Source organism: Hemicordylus capensis, chromosome 3, assembly GCF_027244095.1.
Source record: "Hemicordylus capensis ecotype Gifberg chromosome 3, rHemCap1.1.pri, whole genome shotgun sequence".
Taxonomy (NCBI): Eukaryota; Metazoa; Chordata; class Lepidosauria; order Squamata; family Cordylidae; genus Hemicordylus; species Hemicordylus capensis.
In genome coordinates this window covers 137,808,879-137,831,604 of record NC_069659.1, presented here as the reverse complement: position 1 = coordinate 137,831,604, position 22,726 = coordinate 137,808,879, and the positions used below count along the sequence as shown (strand labels likewise).

At 43.1% G+C, this 22,726-nt stretch overlaps 1 long non-coding RNA gene across 5 annotated transcripts in view; it reads right to left on the bottom strand.

Moving 5' to 3' along the window:
• Nucleotides 1–22,726, bottom strand: part of LOC128352464 (uncharacterized) — an 80,478-nt gene that overhangs the window by 27,073 nt on the left and 30,679 nt on the right. For 4 of the 5 annotated variants that reach the window (XR_008320430.1, XR_008320426.1, XR_008320428.1 and 1 more), the window contains 2 exons: nt 19,667–19,762; nt 19,521–19,588 (listed from right to left, as the gene is read on the bottom strand). This is a non-coding gene — a long non-coding RNA (uncharacterized LOC128352464). The remainder of the gene's footprint in view (nt 1–19,520; nt 19,589–19,666; nt 19,763–22,726) is intronic. The other variant, XR_008320429.1, reaches the window with a different exon arrangement.

The following is a 22,726-nucleotide window of genomic DNA, read 5'->3' as shown; positions in this document are numbered from 1 at the left end:
AGATGGATAAAATATGAGATGGATGGAAGAGAGAGAATTACATTTGTACAGTTTTATATCAACTGCACTATTGTACAGGGTAAGTCTAATGTTGACCTTTTTGGCTGGCCTTGAAAAATGAGTGTACATACAAAACAGTAAGACACAAAGATTAGCTTAATGTTACAAGGTCACATACAGGAAGCAGTGTTGACAAATTGAGTTCTACTATACTTATTATGATGTCCCCTTCCTTGGCCTTTCAGATCAGGTACTATGAGCTGTTTTGCAAATTCCAAATAAATAATTCAGTACTAGTTGAGGGGGGAAAAACCCCAATGCATTACTAAGTGCAATCCTATATGTTCTTACATGGCTGTAAGCTACATTTAATTGGAGACTTACTTCCAAGTAAATATGCATAGGATTGGGAATTTTTCTTTAAGAAAATTACAGGGAAAGATATTGGTTTTTCTGAATTCATGCAGCACATGAATGCTCTTTTCTTTTAATATCTTTATTTAAGGCATTATGTTCAAGGTAATTTGCAGAAATGGCCCAACCTGCTGGAATGTGGGGAGCTGTAAGTGTTGTCCATTCACACAGGCAGATAAGTACATGCTCATCAAAGTTTAAGAGTCCTGCAGTAGTGGAGCTGGGGGGCGGCGGGGGAGAAGGAATTGCTCTGCAAATATCACTATGGCAATTAAAGCACTGCTACTTCTATCCTGCTTTACTTAAAAAATGGCTATGGTGCTCCTCAGATGCTGGAGAACAGAGACCTTCCTACTTTTCTCTTCCATCACAATTCTGAATAATGTGATATGTCTGTGCTTAATAATAAAATGCGATACAATTTTAAAAAAATATTATAGATACTCTTCCTACTCTGAGCAGTTAGCCCTTTTTGTGTGTGAGAAGGTGCCACTTTGGCTCTGGAGTTGAACAGAATACCCATCATCTATGTAGATGAACCAAAAGCATAAGTCAGATTTCTGGAAGATTTCTGGGCGGGGATGAGTGGGGAGGTCATCTACATGGATAAACCTCAACTAATAAGATTCCCCCATAGGACTTCCATTGGCTTCAGAACCAGAACCTTCAGGATACAACCTGGGTATTTTTAAGGGTTCTCTTTCAAGGATATTAAAGAAATAACCATCAACATAACAACAGGTTTTTTAGATTGATAGGTATATACAATCAGAACACAGATATGCATGTGTGTGTTTAATATTTACTAACATACTAAAAGCAGCCATTATTGCATCATTCCCATAAGAACCTGCCTGGGCTGTTAGATCTTCTTCACAAGCTCTGTCCACTGGTTTGCCATTATCCCCAATTCATATGGTGGTGACAAGAGACAGGGCTTTCTCGGTGGTAGCCGCACCTCAGGAAAGCCCTCCCTGGGGAGAAATGTTAGGCTTAATCTCTGGTAATACTCTAACATGGAAGGGAAGGGTCTTCAGAACATGTTAGAGTAAATAACTCTGAACTCTGATACTCTGACATGTTCTGAAGACCCTTTCCTGCCATGAAGGTTTCAGATGAATTCATTCATTCATTCATTCACTTGATTTCTATACCGCCCTTCCAAAAATGGCTCAGGGCAGTTTACACAGAGAAATAACAAATAAATAAGATGGCTCCCTGTCCCCGAAGAGTTCACAATCTAAAAAGAAACATAAGATAGACACCAGCAACAGTAACTGGAGGTACTGTGCTGGGGGTGGATAGGGCCAGTTACTCTCCCCCTGCTAAATATAGAGAATCACCACGTTAAAAGGTGCCTCTTTGCAAAGTTAGCAGGGGTATTTTAGCAGGAATATATTTTATACCCCCTGTATAGTTCTTAATACACTTGTTCACACAACTGCCAGCCAGGTAGGAGAAGCATCCAGCCTGGGTAAGAGAGCTAGGTATGCTCCCAATTTTTGGTCATTGCTTTCTAGCATTACAATAAGAAGTGGAAGGAATGATTTTGTGTAAGGTGATAGCTGGATAGGACAGCTTTTCCTCCTACCTCAGTAAAACGTTGGGGACAACATCTGGATAGGGCTAACTCATCCTACTCAGCTACAGGCTTGCACACAATCATTCTTCTCACCTCCTACCTTAATGTTTGCAAGCACACAACCAGATATCAGGAGCCTTCTTGGCTGAGTGCTTCTCCTACCCTGCTGGTGGTTGTGTGTACAAGCCTAGTATCTTTTTAAATTGTGTTGTATTGTAATTGCCTTTGCTCTTAGAATCTGCTTATCTGGGATGCGTATGCGTGTGTGTGTGTGTGTGTGTATATATATATATTCAGTTTAAAGCATTGTAAATGCTTTATTGCATATACTGCGATTGATTGTGTTTTTCACTGTCTTTCAAGGCATTATACTTGAAAAGTGGGATACAGATTTATTATAAAAATAACTAACTCAGAATACAGATATTTGTAACACTTGATGATTGCTCTCTTATTTCCCCTTCCCAAGGAGATGATTAGGTGGAGGGTGGAAGAGAACTTCTTTCTTCCTCTTCAACAGGAAAGAAGGCGTTGATTTCTAGATTAGGCACAGGACCAAGGGCTACTTGCTGAATACAAGAGTCATTTTAGCCACTTACAATTCAGAGTGTGAGTCATTATACAGAAACCTGTTTCCATATGAGAATTACAGATGCACAGCACTAAGTTCAAAGTCTAATAAGAGGTCATATTTGGGAAACTATCCATTCCTTGTAGACAAACAACATACAAAAAAAATTGAAGCTATTAATTAAGCGTTTGTGATATTGGGATTAGTTAGAATGTGCAAATATGTTACAAACATGCACACTAAATAAAATGGTATAGAAACTATACTGTGTCCTCCCAACTGAAATGTCTGTGAGTGTACTGATACCTAGCCAACAGTCAACTAGGCACCAGTACTCTTAGACAATTTGTTTGCATGGACAGATCAAGCACAGTTTGTAATGAATAAACTTTGCATTTTCTTTGGTGGGCTGGCCGTACAATAGTGACACATTCTAGCTGCTCTATATATCACAAAAGTCTAGCAAATCTCTCTCTCTCTCTCTCTCTCTCTCTTTGTTAGTGACCACATTCACATGTAACATGGAATTGGGGGCCCAATGGACCTGCAGGTCCATGTCCCCTCCCACCCACTGCCCCACCCCCACTCTCCTGTCCAAATTTGAACATTCAGGAGAGTTGTGTCTCTGCAGTCAGTGAGACTGCAGAGAAGTGGGAGAGCTTCCTGTGCAGGCTTCCTTCTTTACAGAAGGACACAGCGAATCACGCTGGAGTTGAGGGAGGAGCTTCCTCCTTCAACTCCAGTTCCAGGGCCAGCAGCCTGCAGTTCTGAATCCGGACATACTACAGGCTGCCTGGAACTTTGGGTTGTGGTGATGAAACTCATTACAACCCAAGAGTTCAAATTGGAGTTCCAATCCTGAACCCTCAATTTCATCACTGCGCCCGACTGTGGCTCCCCACATTTGGACATAATGTCTTTGGGACCACGGGCCTATTCAATTGCACTTCTGCGTTAGTGCGAATGCAGCCTCTGTGTCAGTTACTTCAATCCTAGACAAACTTACTTGGAGGTAAATTCCAAGTAAATTATTTTGAAAGCACTTTTGCTTTCTAAGGTGAATGTTTATGTTGCCTATGAAACAGATTTAGCACACTGTTCATTTTCATGGTTTAAGATGATGTTCTGGCAGCAAACCCTTTTGGGGGGAAACTATTGATTTCTAGGACATTAAAGGAACTTAGAAGTCTGGAGGTTTACAGCTTTCAGAGACTAATTCACCAAAACTCAGAAACTTACCAATCTGCAAAATACATAAAGTGAATTATGGTTATATATACCCTACAGCTGTAACTGAACATTCGCTTTTCTGTCAGTAACTTGTACGGGACATGGGCCATAAGAAAAGCCCATATACGCATTTCATCTCTGCCCAGTCATGTTTACATGCACTTATCACATGCTCTGGCCTATTTTCATGTACTATACAGTAATGTTAGCATACTAGTGACTGATGAGCCAGGAGGTGCCTCTGGCATGCTAACAAACGTAAATGGATCAATGCATATGCAAGTACACTTTAACATGACTAGGGGTTATTGAATGCTTACATGTGAAAGCACATGGGCTGCATCATAAATAAAACCTTTGCCCTTCCATATCACTGACAAAAGGCAACACTAAGTGCTTCAGAGGCAGTAACCATGAAGTCATGAAAAAATAATAATTTGCCTGCATGTACTGAAAAAAATAGATGCAAGGTAATTTGGAAAGGTTTGTGTTTACATCAATGAGCACTGGCTATCACTGTTGTGTGGTCCTGGTCAGAGGTGCTCTTACCCCTGGACTTCGGGGCTGAAGTCCAGGGCCTCTACACCCTCTAGGGACCCCCAAATCCTTTTGAGTCTGTCCTGGGTGGTGTGCTCGCCACACGCCACCAGCTTGCACTGTGCCAGGTAGCCAAATGTGTTTGTGACCTGTGCCAGGTGCTTTAGAGATAGAGCAGAGAGTGGGGAAAGAAATATGTGGGATAGGAATATGTTAAGTTGCATGTTGAAATGTTTCTGTTAATGCATATTTCAACAAGTGTGTGGATCAAAGTGATCCAGTTGACACAGTATACCTGGACTTCCAAAAAGCTTTTGACAAAGTTCCTCATCAAAGACTCCTGAGGAAACTTAGTAGTCATGGGATAAGGGGACAAGAACATGTGTGGATTGCTAACTGGTTGAAAGACAGGAAACAGAGGGTAGGTATAAATGGAGAGTTTTCACAATGGAGGGAAGTAAGAAGTGGGGTCCCCCAAGGATCTGTACAGGGACCGGTGCTTTTTAATTTATTCATACATTATCTAGAAGCAGGGGTAAGCAGCGAGGTGGCCAAATTTGCAGATGATACCAAACTCTTTCGGGTAGTGAAATCCAAAACCGATTGTGAGGAGCTCCAAAAGTATCTCTCCAAACTGAGTGAGTGGGCAACAAATTGGCAAATGAGGTTCAATGTTGGCAAGTGTAAAGTGATACACATTGGGACGAAGAACCCCAACTTCATATATACGCTGATGGGATCTGAGCTGTCAGTGACTGACCAGGAGAGGGATCTTGGGGTCATGGTGCACAGCTTGTTGAACGTGTCGACTCACTGTGCGGCAGCTGTGAAAAATTCCAATTCCATGCTAGGGATCATAATATTATAATGCCCTTAAACAAAACTATGGTGCGGCCACACCTGGAGTACTGCATACAATTCTGGTCACCACATCTAAAAAAGGACATTGTAAAACTGGAAAAGATGCAGAAGAGGGCAATCAAGATGATTGGGGCCTAGAGGAACTTTCTTATGAGACAAGGCTACAACACCTGGGGCTTTTTACTTTAGAAAAAAGACGACCGTGGGGAGACATGATAGAGGTCTATAAAATCATGCATGGTGTGGAGAAAGTGGAGAGAGATAAATTCTTCTCCCTCTCACATAACACTAGGACCAGGGGTCATCCCATGAAATTGATTGCCAGGAAATCTAGGACCAACAAACAGAAGTACTTTTTCACACAACTCATAATCAACTTGTGGAATTCTCTCCCACAAGATGTTGTGACAGCCAACACCCTGGGTAGCTTTAAGAGGGGTTTGGATAACTTCATGGAGGAAAGGTCTATCATCGCCTACTATTTGGATGGCTGTGGGCCACCTCCAGCCTCAAAGGCAGGATGCCTCTGAGTACCAGTTGCAGGGGAGTAACAGCAGGAGAGAGGGCATACCCTCAACTCCTGCCTGTGGCTTCCAGTGGCATCTGGTGGGTATACCTCTTTTATATTCTTACATTTCTGTGAGTTCAGTTGCTGTTTGTGCCCTTAAGAACCCACATGTTAAAAATTCTGTGTGTGTCACAGTGTGTGTGTGTGTGTGTGTGTGCGTGTGTGTGTGTGTGTGTGCGCGCGCGCTCCAAAGGCCTTTAGGTCCAGGCTCCAACATTACCTAGGTGCACCTCTGCCCCTGCTCAGTTCTAGCACCTTCTTATATATCTTGAGTAATGTTTCAAGAAAAACAACCTAAAGATTCACATGTCCATGGTACCATAACCCTCCTTATGCTATGCTAGCCCAAGGCTGTATGTCTGGCCTCTGCTATTGTGATTATGTCTGCAAATACCAATAAGAGCTCACACATCAGGCAGGTTCCAATAACATTCCATGATTACTTTATGTATGTATAGAGCATTATGACATACATGAGACCTCTGTGGTCTGCTCTTTGTAAGGAGAATGAGTGTCGCCCAACTCTGCCAAGCTCGATCAGTTAAATTGCTAACAATTTTTATAAAATACAGTCCCGTGGAAGATGGAACAAAAGCCTTTGTGTTGAGTTCTAATGGGCAAGCAAAGCTGCACTCCAGGAGTTAATAGCTTGCACTATCTATACATGCATCCAAGATGGATTGTCAGAGGATGGCTAATAGCATTCAGATGCACATCATTGATCTTCATCACTAAAGTGCATTATCCCCAGTGAGGTGTCTTTTGTATTTGTGGGGAGTTCATGTCCTAGCGCAGCTCAGCCCTGCAGCTTTTTCTTTCCCTCCATCTGCTGATACTGTCTATTTTAACCTTCTAATCAATCATTGAGATGCTGACCTTGGCTTTTGAGGTATTCAGGTTCATTATAAACAAAATGAAAATTTAAAACTGGGTGCGAAAACCACAGACATTGCCCTTGACCTTTGGTTATGTCCATGAAACTCATGTGCAGTAAATCAGGAGCTGGAGTCAAAGGGATTTGTGAATCATTAACAACTAAGCAGCTTAATATATTGTTGTAAGACTCGGTGGAAAGACCAAACTGTATTAGGAATTGGCCAGTAACACATAACCCAGGCCACCAGCACAGATCTGTGCTTGGAAGGAAAATCTTTACCAACTAACAACAAGCAGGTAAGATAAGATACAGACCCTTAACTACAGTAAGAACATGGACCAGCACCACCTATTGGTAGTGGTATTGCTTATATCAGCAGTCTTCATTGGAAGGGCCGACCCTAAGTGCAGCCCTGACTAATTGTTTATTAGGCTTGTTTGAAGCTTTGGCCAAAGCTGAATTGCTACAGAGTCACCTGGCACTATGAAGAGACAACCATTCCCACTGTGCAGTGCCCAGCACTGGCCAGAGGATCCTTTTAAGAGAAACAGAGCCCTCTTGAGTAGTATTTCCTCTAACAGGGATTCCCAGATGTTGTTGACCGCAACTCCCATAATCCCCAGCTGTGATGACTTTTGTGGGGGGATTATGGGAGTTGGAGTCAACAACATCTGGGAATCCCTGTTAGAGGGAACACTGCTCTTGAGCCCCTGCATCATCTTGGAAGGTATGAACAAAGTGCTAGGAAGTATGGCCTTCCCAGTGCTTTCCCTTTAGAGCTCTTAAGAGAGGGCACTGTGGAGGACAGCACAGTGGGAAATGGATCTTACATTGAAGGTTTTTGTTGTTGTTGTTTGCCAAAGTGGCCCCCGCTTGAAAAATAGAATCATGACAATATTGCTCCATGCTTAAAGCTCATCTACAAAGATAAACAGGCAGGGAGTTGTGGCTCAAGCTGTTTTGAAATGAAGCAACACAAATTCTCTGTTGACTGCAGATATAACCCCAAGTTGCCATTCTTAAGCCATTGCCAGGTCTTGGTGATGTCTGATTTTCCACTTATTTTGTGCAAATATTGACCATGTAGTGGCTTATTTTTCAATTTTTCTGCTTGGTTCTTGACTTGTTCTTTCTTGTAGTCCTGCTTTGTTTCATTGGTGTTGAAAAGTTGCTTGTTATTGACCATTTTAAGTGCATCTTCTTCACTGTCCTTTACTGTCCTTCACTGTCTTCTTCACTGTCCTGTCTTCAAGGCCTCTTTTCTTCTCCTCTACTGTTTGATGGACTTGCAGCATTCCTCTTCCACCTGAGCTGCGAGGGAGGTAGAGCCTATCTACATCACTGCGGGGGTGCAGAGCATAATGACCATTGATGGTCATGATTTTCCTGGTCTTACGTTCTAGCGTCTCTAGCTCTGCCTGAGTCCAGTCTATGATTCCTGCACTGTATCTGATAATAGGTATAGCCCAGGTGTTTATGGCTTGTAAGGTGTTCCCACCATTGAGTTTGGACTTTAGGATTTTTCTAACTCTCCTGATGTATTCACTTCCAATTTTTCTTTTAACTTCAGCGTGTGCAATGTTATCAGCCGGGAGAATACCCACGTATTTGTAATGTTTTTTCTCTTCCAGGTTACTGATGTTGCTTCCATTGGGCAGTTCTATTCCTTCTGTTTTTCTTATTTTTCCTCTGTTCATTATTAATGCAGCACACTTGTCTAGTTATTATTATTATTATTTTATTATTTTGGCTATTGAGCATTATCCTTTTTGGTGAGTGTTTTGTGAGACATTGTGCCTGAAAAGCAGGATAAAAATCTATTAAATATAGATTAAATATAGATCAAAATCAGTACTCAGCCAATGAAGTTCACTGGCAGACCATCTCTTGCATTCTCATTTATGCCACTTTCATCTCTACGCACTTCCCTTTTCTTCTCTTTGTATTTGTCTATTCCCTAATCTTCATTCACTGCAGACATTTTTAAATATTTGCAAAGAACAAGTGCACTTTATCCAGCACTATCAGAATTTGTATAATCATCTGCAAAGCTGCAGAGTAGCTTTGCTTCTCCTTGATAATAACCGATTGAGCAACTATACTCAAACTATTGGAACAACTCGATTAACTTCAGTAGCTTACTTTATTTAAGCAAGTATTGTATATGTGTATTTAGTTCTTTATCTTGAATAATATAGCTGCTACCCTAACTCCCAGAAACATTTTACAGACACAGTGCTGGAATCATTAAGATAAGGAAGCTGTTCTCACATGCACCCTAACTCAGGATATTCATGAGAACAGAAGCCCAGCCTGGGTTAGGATGTGCCTGCAAGGCTGTCCTTAGGGTATGGCAAGCAGGGCAACCACCCAGGGCCCCGCTCTATTAACCCCCATTAGAATTAATTGGAAGGGGCCCCCATACTGGCTGATTTGCCCCGGGCCATACACCCCGCCAGCTGGAGTTAAGAACTCGAGCAAGCCCTTAACCCAGGCTCTGGGATTGTGTGCTCACTGAGGCACACAGCAGACACAGAGACAGGCGCCTAGAGCGCCCAACTGCTGGAGGAACCCTCCAATGAATTGAGCATATTGTGCAATGCATTGTGGGATATCCAGAGGCCAAGGCACATCATCCCAGCCTCTGGAGTGCCATGCTGTGTGCAGCATGGATCCATGATGTGTGCAGCATGGATCTACGGGAAGCATGTTCTCAGAAACATGCACTCACTCATCTGGGGGAAAGATAAGTTTAACCAGCCACCCCGCCCCCATCTGCCCACTGACCCACCCACCCAATGTGTGAATGACCTCAAGGTGTAAAATCTTCATGCCATCATTATAATCCCATCATTATAATCCATTGGTCATAAATGGATTGAAATGGGTTATTATCTAGACCCATTTCAGACTGGCTTTAGAGCTGGCTATGAGGTTGAGACGACCTTGGTTGGCCTGATGGATTACCTTTACTGGGAACCGACAGAGGGAGTGTGACTCTGCTGGTTCTTCTGGATCTCTGGGTGGCATTCGATAACATCGACCATGGTATCCTTCTGGATTGCCTGAGGGAGTTGGGGATAGGGAGCACTGCTTTGCAGTGGTTCTGCTCCTATCTCTCAGTTAGATTCCAGATGGTGGAGCTTGGTGACAGTTGCTCCTCAAAACAGGAGCTGTTATATGGAGTCCCTCAGGGTTCCATTCTGTCACCAATGCTTTTCAATATCTACATGAAACTGCTGGGTGAAGTCATGAGGTTTGGTGCTGAGTGTTATCAGTATATTAATGACCCCCAAATCTACTTCTCCTTTTCATCTTCAGGAAATGGCACTCATTCTCTAAATGCCTGCCTACAGGCAGCAATGGGCTGGACAGGGGATAACAAATTGAAGCTGAATCCAAGCAAGATGGAGGTGCTCCTTGTGGGGGCTCAGACTCTGAGGGGTGAGTTAGATCTTCCTGTGCTGGATGGGGTTACATTCCCACAGAAGGAGCAGGTGCGCAGCTTGGGAGTATTCCTGGACCCAGGCCTCACCCTGGTATCTCAGGTGCAGACCACGGCCAGGAGTGCTTTCTATCAGCTTCAGCTGATTCGACAGCTGCATCCATTCCTTGAAGAGGATGCCCTCAAAACAGTTGTGCATCAGCTGGTAACCTCCAGGCTTGACTATCGCAATGCGTTCTATATAGGGTTGCCTTTGTACGTAGTTCGGAAACTTCAGTTAGTTCAAAATACAGCAGCAAGGCTGGTCTCCGGGGCAACTCGAATAGGCCATATTATGCCTATTTTGAACCAGCTGCACTGGCTGTCGTTATGTTTCTGGGCAAAATAAAAAGTGCTGGTTATTACCTTTAAAGCCCTGAACGGTTTAGGTCCGGGTTATCTTAGAGAGTGCCTTCTTCTGCATGATTCCCACCACATTTTAAGGTCATCTGAGGAGGTCCATCTTCATTTACAACCAGCACATCTGGTGGCAACTCAGAGGTGGGCCTTTTCTGTAGCTGCTACTGGGCTGTGGAATGCACTCCCGGCAGAAATCCGTAATTTGAGTTCATTACTGTCTTTCAGGAGAGCCCTTAAAACCTCTCTGTTTGCCCTGGCCTTCCAGGGTTTTTAAACCATTGTAAATTGTTTTAAATGTTTGCCCTGGTTTTCCAGGGTTTTTAACTGTTTGAATGTTTAATTTGTTTTATTCTGTTTTTATAATTTTTATTTTAATTGTTAATTGATTTTAATTGTTTTTATTCTGTTGTAAACTACCATTTTGAGCCATTTTGGAAGGGCAGTCAATCAGTCTGTCAGTCAAATGACCTCTGAAAAGTATAAGCATGCATATGTATTCAGTACTTGGTTTGGGCCCCTTTTGCAGCAATTACTGCCTCAATGCGGCGTGGCATGGATGCTATCAGCCTGTGGCACTGATGAGCTGTTATGGAAGACCAGGATGCTTCATTAGTGGCAATGCAGCTCTTCCGCATTGTTTGGTCTCATGTCTCTCATCCTTCTCTTGGCAATGCCCTGTAGATTCTCTATGGGGTCAGGTCAGGCGAGTTTGCTGGCCAATCAAGCACAGTACACTGTATACTTTTCAGAGGTCCGATATTGTTCTATTCTACAATCCTTGTCTTCTTGGTTCCATGTAATATTCTAATTTTCTGGGATTGTGGATTTGGGGTTTTCATGAGCTGTACGCCATGATCATCACAATTATAACAAATTAAGGCTTGACTTATCTCGCTTTGCATGTAATGCGTCTGTCTCATATATCAGTTTCACCTTTTAATTTGCATTACTGAAATTAATGGACTTTTGCACGATATTCTAATTTTCCGAGTTTCACCTGTTCATGCTTTTCTGCAAATGACTGTGTGTACATTCATTTCAAAAGTGAATCTGGGTAGAGGTCTCTTTAAATGCAGGGTTCAGATAAGAAGTATTACTCTAGATGTGCTGAACATAACAGTCTTATTCAGACATACTTAAAAGAGAGGCTATACTCATAGCCTCTCAGATCATGCCGCTAGTCCCAGTGAATTGAGTACCTTCTTGGTGAGTTGCATTGAGAAACAATTGAGCTTCAGGTTTAGCGGTTGAGGAACTGGGCTAATTTGAGGTGACAAGGGAAGACTGTCTTGAAAAGCTAAAAATTAACAAATCGCCAGGGCCAGATGGCATCCACCCAAGAGTTCTGATGGAACTCAAATGTGAAATTGCCGATCTCCTTGCAAAAATATATAACTTGTTTCTACAATCAGGCTCTGTACCAGAGGACTGGAAAGTAGCCAATGTGCCTCCAATTTTCAAAAAGGGATCCGGGGGATCCAGGAAATTACAAGTCCGTCAGCTTAAGTTCTGTGCCAGGTAAATTGATGGAAAGCATACTTAAGGACAAAATTGTTAAGCATATAGAAGAAAAGGTCTTGTTAAAGGAGAACCAGGATGGCTTCTGTAAGGGAAAGTCTTGCCTCACTAACCTTGTGGAGTTCTTTGAGAGTCTCAACAGGCATGTGGATCAAGGTGATCCAGTTGACATAGTATACCTGGACTTCCAAAAAGCTTTTCATAAAGTTCCCCACAAAAGGCTCTTGAGTAAACTTAGCAGTCATGGGATAAGGGGACAGGTTCATGTGTCGATCGGTAACTAGTTGAAGGACAGGAAACAGAGAGTAGGAATAAATGAACAGTTTTCACAATGGAGGGAGGTAGGAAGAGGGGTCCCATAGGGATCGCTACTGGGACCCATGCTCTTTAACTTGTTCATAAACGAGCTAGAAGTTGGGGTGACCAGTGGAGTGGGCAAATTTGCAGATGACACTAAACTATTTAGGGTAGTGAAATCCACAATGAATTGTGAAGAATTCCCAAAAAACCTCTCCAAACTGGGGGACTGGGCGACAAAATGGCAAATGTGGTTCAATGTAAACAAGTGTAAAGTGATGCACATTGGGGTAAAAAACCCCAACTTCACATATACTCTGATGGGATCTGAGCTGTCGGTGACTGACCAGGAGAGAGATCTTTTAGTTATGGTGGACAGCTCATTGGAAGTGCCGTCTCAGTGCACTGCAGCTGTGAAAAAGGCTCATTCCATGCTAGGAATCATTAGGAGGGGGATTGAAAATAAAACGGCTAATATTATAATGCCCTTATACAAATCTATGGTGCGGCCACATCTGGAGTAGTGCGTACAGCTTTGGTCACTTTATCTTAAGAAGGATATTGCAGAACTGGAAAAAGTGCAGAAGAGGGCAACCAAAATGATCAGGGGTCTGGAGCACCTTCCTTATGAGACTAGGCTTCAGCATTTGTGGGTCTTTACCTTGGAAATGAGGTGACTAAGGGGAGACATGATCGAAGTGTATAAAATGATGCATGCAGCAGAAAGGCTGGACAGAGAGAAATTTTTCTCCCTTTCTCACAACACTAGAACCAGGGACCACCCCAAGTAACTGAAGGTTAGGGAAATTAGGACTGACAAGAGGAGGAAGTACTTCTTCACACAGCGCATAATTAATCTGTGGAATTCTTTGCCATGGAATGTGGTGATGGCCACCAGCTTTGATGGCTTTAAAAGGGGCTTAGCCAGATTCATGGAGGACAGGTCTATCAATGGCTACTATCAATGGCTGTAGGCCATCTCCAGCCTCAGAGGCATGATGCCTCTCAATATCATTTGCAGGGGAGCAACAGCAGGAGAGAGGGCATGCACATACCTCTTGCCTGTGAGCTCCCCAGAGGCATCTGGTGGGCCACTGTGTGAAACAGGATGCTGGACTAGATGGGCCTTGTGCCTGATCCAGCAGGGCTGTGCTTATGTTCTCCCCTGCATGGCTCATGGTTCCAGCAGTGCTTGTCTTAAAAACCAAACACTGGAACCATGATGGCAGGTCAGCTGGTGAGCACAAAAAGCAAAGTGAAATGCTGAAATATAAATATATTAAATCCATATTTTTAAATAAAACAAAACAAATCTCCGATTACAAAATATAACCTGAGCCAAAGTTAGGCCAAATAAGCAAAGAGCTGTATATGATTTGTGCCTGAAATCATGTATGTTGTACTGGATGAGGGTGAATAAACAACTTCAATCCAGACAACACAGAACTGATGATGGTGGGAGACTAGATTATCTGGTGTCCGGGCTGGGCCACAGGCAGCAACAACAGGAGAGTCAGGAATCAGAAGTCAGGATTGTGTGGGGGGGGGGATAAGAAGTGAACCCACAATTCAGGACCAAGAAACCAAGCCAGAAGTCTAGAAGAAGTAAGCCAGGAACCAAACCTTAGGAGTCAGGCTAGGAGATACATACATCAAAAACATATCAGAACTTAGGAGACAAAGTTAGGAGACAAAGTTGTCAGGCAAAGCCCTAGACCAAACAGGAAGGACTTTATAGCCCTTCCTGTTGAGAAGGAGCCAATTGCCAGCTTGGATGGGTAGGGCAAGTTCAGAACTTGAAAGCTTTTTTACCCCTGTGATAGTACCCCAGGCTGAAGTTCTTGCACTTCACCACAGAAGGATTGTTGATCCTGGCTGGAATCATACCCTATAAACCAGGTCTATAGCTTGGGCCCAGCATGGCTCATGGGTTCCGGAGTGGCAGCTATTGTTGGAGCTAGGACCCTGGCAGTATCAGCTCTCAGCTGCAATTTGTCATAGTGGCCACTGGTGGGGTGGGGGTTAGGGTCATTGATAATAGTGCTGGACTCCTCCCCTCTTTTTTCTTCCAGTGTTTGTCTCCATTTTTTCTCTCCAGGGATGGCTGTTTGTTTTGGTCTCTCTCTTCAATCATAGGCTACAACTGAAATTAAGCTGCAGGCTTTTTCACATTTATTTGTAACCTTTTCTTTAAATAAATCATTGTAGTTCTTCAACACTAAAGAACTGTCTCAAGTCAAGATCTCTTGCTTTGCTGCTTTCTTACCAAACTGGTTTTGCTTTGCTATTTGGGGACTGAACTGCCATGCTTCCCCTACAGCTATGGCCCAGAATACCTTTTAGCAGCGTTGGATGATACAGTGGCTATGACTGTTGCTGGACACCTGGATGCTGTCAGTCATTCCTTAGATGGCCTCAGAATTAGAGACAGAAAGTATGTCCCTGTGCTCTACAGGGGACTCCCTTTAAAGAAAGTTTGGACACTTCAACTAGTATAGAATGCAGTGGCCCACCTCTTAATAGGTATGGACCAATATTCCTTCTTCTGTGTATCTATTAAAGGCACAGGAAACCTGCCCTCTTTTCCATACGGCAGCCCTACACAAAATGCTTTATCATTTTTATTGTGAATTTAGATCACATCTGAATTTAGATCACAGCAGAGTTTAATAATTGAGAATCTAGTTCATTAAAACTTAGCTAAGGAGAAGGTACTTCTTGTCTGGGAATTGCATGATCAATTCCATTTCTCTTTGATTCAGAAAATTTAAGTGCTCAGCTCCCTCAGTGCAAACAAAGATTGTAACCACTTCAAATTTATTTTTCCGGAATCCTTCATTTTATTTATTTTTACATATATTTCCCACCTTTCAGTGATAAGACATACTTATGGTGGCTGGTAATAAAAATATAAATTCTTCCATACAGCTTCTGTTTGTGTCAGAATAGAATCCTGCCAACAATCCCGAGTATTAAAATAGATGTGCGATATGGGGATCCATTATTGGTTCTCCCTACTTTTTGTGCTGATTTTAAAGAACCTGTGAGGAAGTTCATATTTTGATCCAAGTAGCCACCTAATGGCACAGTGAGGAAATGACTTGATTAGCAAGCCAGAGGTTGCTGGTTCGAATCCCTGCTGGTATGTTTCCCAGACTATGGGAAACACCAGTATCGGGCAGCAGCAATATAGGAAGATACTGACTGGCATCATCTCATACTGCACAGGAGATGGCAATGGTAAACCCCTCCTGTATTCTACCAAAGACAACCACAGGGCTATGTGGGTGCCAGGAGTCAAAATTTACTTGATGGCACACTTTCGACTTCCCTAGCACACACTTAGTAGTGCTAGAGAAAGACTGTTTAGATCACTGTTTCTCTGATCAAAATCCTATTCCCACATCCAAGTTGCTATTAGACTTGCAGGGGAAAACAGAAAGTTTTTCCATTGTGGGACTAATAGCAGATTTGGGTAATTATTTAATCAAGGAAAGGAAAATGATGCAGCCTGGATCAGGATAGGTACCAGTGTTCCCTATAAGGCGTATGTATGTGCACGCGCCTACATGTTTCTGGATATCCGCTCAGTTAATTGAGTGCAAGGGCCATTTTGACATGGATCTATCCCCCTATGGAGTGGGAAGGATTCAACATTACCATAATTACCATAGCTCTGATCAATACTAGACTCCATGCCTTCTTTAAAGTGAAGAAATAATTGGGAGATCAGATAAAGAATCTCCCAAATCAAGCTGTTTCACCCTAACCTATAACACTTGTATGACACCTGAATGGAAATCTCAAAACATTCTGTTTTCCTTCAGAAATTTCTTGCCAGATTTACTGGTTCTTCCTATCTTAAAAAAAAGCCCACCACCACCACCAGCAAGGGAGACCTCATAATCGCGTGGCTATCAAGGTAAATCAAAGGATAGTTATGTCCTGTTTCATATTGTCCAAATCCATATCCAGCCAGCAATGTTGAAATGTGGTTAATATATCAAACTTCATGTGCCCTCAACACATGAAAGAATGTACCAAGCATGGGCTGTGATGGGCTCCTTTGTTCTGCTCCCAGAAATGTTTAGCATTCCTATTCATTGAATAGCAATCCCAGAAGCCAACGACCATCTCTCTAGGTAGCTATTGGCTCATATAGGATTTCTTTTGTGGGAAATCTTGATCCAGGATAGTCTCAGATAGTTGGCAAGTACTGCCAGTAGCTTCACATAGCAACCTTGGTACATTCCTACTAATATGTCCCAATACTTTGCCTCTTCTGCTACTGATATGTTCATATCAAATAGACATTTCATATGAAAATCATTAACATGATTTTCCAGTTGAAAGATGGTAACTTCTGGTTTTCTAGTGAAAACAGATGGTTTGAAATTTAAAAAAAAACACACATTGCAATCTTCCACTAAAGACTCAAGGCCTTCTGGACACACAGAACCATAATAGTACCATGAAGACAGTTGTTTATGAGTGCTCAACACTCTCCATAATGATAGTTGTGTGCATTCTGCCAGTTTCTAGATTTGCATGCAGTATCTGGCATAAAAGATGGCATTCTGCAAAATGTAGGTTTTTGATGTTCATATGAAGACAATTTTCTAGTCCTTGTGGCTGTCCAGCGAGCTTAAAAATGTAGATAGTTAGATGGGAATTCAATGGTTGTTGAACAACCATTGATAATGGCTCTTGACATGCTTTTTTGTATTGTATTAGTTTAGCACACATTTAGTAAAGTTAAGATAGCACTCTCACTTGATCACAAGAAATGTTGGGAAATAGAGGGTGATAGCTATCTCTTTTCTTCCACATTGAGAAAAGCAGCTGGATGGGTAACTTGGGGAATAGATCTCAAAGAAAGCATAAGCATCTTCCTCTCCAGATGAGAAAGAACAGCATTCCCATGGCTGCTTTAGATTAAAAGGAGAAAATATGAAAAATCATTTGTGCAACTGAGTGTTACATGATTGTTACCCACAGCGTGTGAGCTGGAATGCTTTAAAACAAGAAGTAGTTTACCATCATTACCATCCAAGAAAGAAACATGAAAAACCAAACAGAGCACAACAGAATTTTATTCATAGTCTATAAGACTATTGATAACGACAATAAATGGTGATGAAATATTGCACACACAAAAAATCCCCTCTATATGCAAAATGCATAGAACATACTACATAATAACACGATGCTATAAAATAAAATGAAGGTCTGAAGGTCAATGTATAGGTTCATAAATAAAACGCAATAATCTCATTCACAAGCATACCTTCTTTAGTTAGGGAGGGTCGGGGAGAAGGCAGGCGCTACCTCTCCCCCAGATGATCCTGAGCCTGACTAGGGCTCCACCACCCACTTGACCACAGGGGTGACAAGTGGCACAGCAAGCTGGGAGGGAAGGGAAGGGAACCAGGCCTCCTGGGATCCCACCACACACATTTGGAGGATTTCCCACTGCAGGGCTGCTCCTTTCCCCAGCTCTGACAGGAGCCCCAGCTTCCATACAGACCGGGTGTGAGGTAGGAGGTGTGCTGGGATTGGGAGTGACCCTGGTGCTCCTCATGACTAGCCTTAACCAGGCTACAGCTTTCCTACCCGGGTAGGGCTGGTAGCAAGAATGGCCTCAATATCTGTAAATAGTTCTCAAAAGCACAACAGTAAGCAAGTTCATTCGGTTAATTCTGGATTTCCCTTACTCGAAGGAACCCACTGACAGGGGAGATAAACATTCCTGTGATCCATCTATAGAAACTAATATAACTAGACTATGTGCTTTACAAGCACTAGAACCATAAGGAATGAACGGCATTTTTCCTGTTATTAAAAAGTATCAGTTGAATATACCAAATCTAATAAATACTTTGCCAGTCAATAACAGCAAGGAGAAATTTGAGGATAGACCTGTTTGGTTTTGGCTGAGTCCTCATCTACTTTTTTTTTTTGCTTTTATTTACACTAGATAGCCCAAAATCAAACAGAGGACTGCATGATATGAGAACTGCACAACTCCTGGCAACCACAGAGCCATGTGGTTTTCTTGGTAGAATACAGTAGGGTTTTACCATTGCCTCCTCCTGTGCAGTATGAGATGATACTTTTCAGCACCTTCCGATATTGCTGCTGCCCGATATAGGTGTTTCCCATTGTCTGGGAAACATACCAGCGGGGATTTGAACTGACAGCCTCTTGCTGCCTAGGCAAGTTGCTTCCCCACTGTGCCATTAGGTGGTATTCATAAATATCTTCAGGTGCAAATCAAGAAAAAGCAGTGAAGGCAGACAACCTATGGATCATAATTTCAACTCGACTGTGAAACCTGTAATCCTCACTATGTGGTCCAGTGTGTGTGATCTGAAACCATTGTGCTATTTGCAATCTGAAAGGCTTGGGTTTCTTGTGATATGTACATTATGAATAGAATGGTCTTGATGTGCTAGATTATGCCTTGTTAGACACTTTATCTGGATTATGACCACTGTCTATTTATCATATTGAATCATACAAATGAGTAAAGATTTGTAATGATGCCACAATCCAAAACACAGCAAACTCTGACCTTTTCAGGAAAGGCCAGCCAATGAAATGAGTTGAGGATAGAAACACTGATTTGTTTTTCTTGTTTTCTCATTGCAAATCCAGTGCCTTTGCTTCATATAGAATCTAAAATGTAATTTCACAGAATTAAGTCAAAACTCCTTTTTCTGAATAATTCATTCTGCAGCATCTGGTTGGCTTATGGACGCTTTGTTGCTGGAAGTAACTTGCAAACCTGATTTGCTTTGAACATATCTGCATTTCCTTTGATTATTAATACGGTGGGCAGATTTCACACTGGGCTATGCCAATATGAGGTAGCTGTGTCAAATGAAATTTATTCCAGACGTGTCTAATGTTGCATGAGCTACAAGTTTTCTTCCACCAAAATGCATTATTTTCCCTTTCAGTGAACTTGGGAGTGTAAACAAATCTGATACTCATGACTAAAGCAGCTGGGCTGATTTACCATAATCTGCATTAAGGCATTTGATAGCTCCCTTTTAGTGCTTCCAGGATTTCAAAGTTTGTTTTTAGCAGAGAACATATAATTTTATTGCTCTTGTGCAGCAGCAGAATAAGGCTGTTGTTCAAGCCCGTTAAACAGAGAAAAGTAATATTGGTTTTATATACCAGTATGAGTATATTTTGATGAGCAAATCAGTTTACCATGCAAAGCTTGCTTTCTCCTTCCTTCCTTCCTTCCTTCTTCCTTCCCTTCCTTCCTTCCTTCCTTCCTTTCAATATAGAGAAATATCATCAGCCCTCCCTCTTTACATATTGCCGTAAATAATAGTGCTTTAGAATATACTCACCCACATTTATTCCACTTGGAAATCAAAATCTTGTAGTTCTCTGTTTAGTAGCTCTCAGCTGCATCCAAGCAGATTTTCTCAATATATCTCTCAGCTCTGTAGATGAACATTGATTGCACAGTAAAAATAAATACAATATGCAAAGAGTAGCAGGTGACAATAATTAAAGCATTGTCAGGTGAATGCAAGGTGTGAATAAGAAAGAGACTATAAATATTAAAATTTGGGTTCTACATTCCCTTACCAATTAAAGAATAGAAGCCACAGTATCTGCTTCTAATTCTAACATAATTGTTACATAATTACTCTGACCTTGATTGTGACAAACCGTCTAAAGTTGGATGTAAAAACAGATTTAATTAGACTGATGTTTAAAAGAAACACTGTCCTGTTTGTTAAAGAGTTATCTAGTTATCTAGGCACAACTTTGCTGCTCTGGGTACAGCGGGCAAGGATGGAGGGACTATTCAAAGCAATGATGTACAGCTCCCTCCCACTAGCCAGCGGGCAGCTCAGTGTGGTCAACCAGGACCCTGCATTTCTCCTCTTGTGGTATCCAGAGGTCTACTTTTTACCATGCCCCAAGGGTGTAGGGACCATGGAGCAAGGGAAGATGACCGTACACTAGCTGTCAGGGTCTGTGGAGGCCACCGAGGCACCTCTTCGCCCTCAGCCAGGGCACCACTTTGCCCCTGTACTCACCTTGACCCTGTACCCAGCCAGCAAACATAGTGTTCACTGGCTGGGAGCGTGAGGCATGCCCCTCTCCGCTGGTGTTTCACTGAAATGCTGGCTGGGCGGGGGAGGGGGAGCCCAGACAGCTAGCGTTTCAATGAAACACTGACTGGGGAGGATGGGAGAGGGTTTGAACAGACCCTCTCCCGGGGCAGTGGCCACATCAGATGCAGGGGGCATGACCAGGACCAGGGATGGGGCCGATTGGTCTCTGCAGAGCTTTCCCAGTCAGTGATTCCCTACCTCCTAAGCAGGCAGGGAAAGGAGCTCCCAGTCAGAGATTCAATGAACTACTGACTGGAAAAGCTCTGTAGGGGCCGAATGGCCCCATCCCTGGTACCGACCATGCCCCCTGCATTTGATGCCAGATGCAGGGAGTGGGCACGTGCGTGCTTGACAGTCACAGGCAGTGGGGGAGCTGCCAGCAGGACTACATCCTCCTGTTGTGTTCCCTATTCCCCTTAGGGATGTGCACGGAACTGGTGCGGGGAAGTTCGAAGGTGGGGGGTGGCTTTAAGGGCCTTTAACGGAAGGGTGCACCTCCCACTCCTGCCACTTAGCCCTCGCCGGCGTTCCATTGTAAACCAGTTCGGCGGGGTGGCGGCATACATCCCTGCCACCCCATCCCCACATCGGACTGGAAGTAAGCAGATGCACCTGGTGTGCATATGCAAGTTGTGCTCACTCTCGCACATGTCATGCACATATGCAAAGTGCGTGCACACGTGCCGATGTGCACATATGCGCCGGGTACTTCCGCTTCCAGTCTGACGAGAGGACAAGACCTTAAAGTCATCCTCCTGACCTTCGAACCGGCAGAACAGCCGGTCATTTGTATCGGTTCGGGGGCCCATAAAGGGTCTCCAAACCGGTTCTGTGCACATCCCTAACACCCCTGCCATGACCTATCCATGGAGATCACTAGAGTTCAGGGGTTAGGTGGGTGGCTGACTACCAAAGAGATGGCTTTTAGGATGTCCAAATTGTGAAACTCCCTCTCTAGGTTTGTTTTCTTGATGCCACCTTATCTTAGATGCCAGGCAAAGTTCATCCTCTTCCCTCAAACCTTTAATGGTTGATGACGGCTTTTCAGATGACCACCCTTCCCCTGCATTGATTGCTGTTCTGAGAGTTTTGAGTTACTGGCTCACTGATGTTTTTAATCTGCTGGTTCATTTGTTATTGCTTGTAATCTTTTATTGTTATTATACTCATTATTAGTGCTATTGTTGTTATTTATGCAAAAAAGGCCCATGTGCAAGACAGGATAGAAATTCCTAAAATAAATAAAATCAGACAAACAATAGAGTTGCCATACTGCAACCAAACTATTCCACTTGTATTTTGCAATACAATTTTCACTGCTGAATTGGAGCAGAGTCAGGCACAGCTTCTTCTATTATGTCTGCTTCCCCCTGCTTTCTCATCCACCTCTTCCCACATTTGTGCTGAGCAAGACTCCAAATATGCTCTCCAGCAAGTGGGGGATGGAGCCAAAAAAAACAAACAAAAAACCTGGAGGAGGAAAGGGAAAGAAGCCAGAGCTGCCTCACCTGGTTGTGACCTGGAGAACCTACAGTTTCTTCCAGGTCCTGGTTTCAACAGCCTTAACACATACTGTAACCAGAGATGCACCTAGGTAATTTTGGAGCCTGGACTGAAAGGCGTTTGGAGGGCCCCCCTCCCCTCCCCTGCTGCATCATCCCCCTACACACACACACACACACACAGCATGACACATGCAGTATTTTTAACGCATGGGTTGTTTAGGGAACAAACAGCAACTGAACTCAGAAGCATGTAAGAATATAAAATAGGAACATATGTGCAAATATGCATTAGCAGAAACATTTCAACACGCAACTTAACATATTCCCATCCCACATATTTCCCCCCCCCCACTCCCCCACGTTGTCTCTAAAACAGAGGTCACGCTCAGTCACCCGACACAGATTACAGTCATGCTTGGCCATCCAGTGGGCGTTGGCTGGCAGCGCAGTGTGGCACCCACACCACCTGGGACAGGCTAAAGATGATTTGGGGGCCCCCAGGGGGTGTGGAGGCCCTGGACTTTGTCCTGGAAGTCCAGGGTTAAGAGCACTGCTGCCACTCCACACACAGGAACGGCTCCAGTTTTCAGGAGGCACTTCACATATTTGATTTCCATGGGTCCCCTCTTACCTGAGTGAGCCCCAAATGTGTCACTCTAGCACCCCCGCATTGATTGATTGATTCATTCATTCATTCATTTCATTTCATTTCATTTCATTTCTATACTGCCCTTCCAAAAATGGCTCAGGGCGGTATATGAAGCATATACCACAT